The sequence below is a fragment of the Penaeus monodon genome, chromosome 23 (assembly GCF_015228065.2).
Source record: "Penaeus monodon isolate SGIC_2016 chromosome 23, NSTDA_Pmon_1, whole genome shotgun sequence".
Lineage (NCBI taxonomy): Eukaryota > Metazoa > Arthropoda > Malacostraca > Decapoda > Penaeidae > Penaeus > Penaeus monodon.
The window spans coordinates 37,398,431-37,399,048 of record NC_051408.1 but is presented as its reverse complement, the minus strand read 5'-3'; the positions used below and the strand labels follow the sequence as shown (position 1 = coordinate 37,399,048).

General features: G+C 30.3%; 1 protein-coding gene across 2 annotated transcripts in view; it reads right to left on the bottom strand.

Annotated features, from left to right (window-relative positions):
- Nucleotides 1-618, bottom strand: part of LOC119587980 (PEST proteolytic signal-containing nuclear protein-like) — a gene marked incomplete at its 3' end in the record, with an annotated part of 6,826 nt that overhangs the window by 940 nt on the left and 5,268 nt on the right.

The following is a 618-nucleotide window of genomic DNA, read 5'->3' as shown; positions in this document are numbered from 1 at the left end:
GGGGGGGGGGGGGTTAAAACCTTAGTTATCAAACATATATTTCTGTCAGGTAATAAATACCTTGCAAAGGTGATGAACTATATATTTATCATCTGAAAGAATGAAACAGAATGACAAAATATCTATACACATACTTGGTTTCACACATCTGACAATGACAAAAAATTATGGAAAAAAGACCACTCATTAATAGAGAAAAATAAATAAACATAAATTTTCCAATATTCACAATATTCTCATTTTTGACAGGCTACCTTACAAATGTGATGAATTATATATCTTAAGCTTCAAAACTTCTCTGCATATGAATTCTTTCTATTGTTCCCTAAATCAAATCAAAACTCCATACATATATCATTTTCAAAGTTGAAATAATTGCCTGTACAGAGCAGTAAAAATTGACATATCATTATTTGTATCAACACTAGGAATAACTTCATTTTATATTTTTTCCTTGCACTAAATGAAAATTTGGTGGAAAAAATAGAACATTTAGAGGTAGCGAATACTAGCATTTCTATTTCCATCATTACAAAAGACAAAGCATGGAATCAGAATTAGCTCAAAATTTCTGTGAAAATATGTAGAGGAGGAAGGGGGGGATTGGAAAGCTAAGAG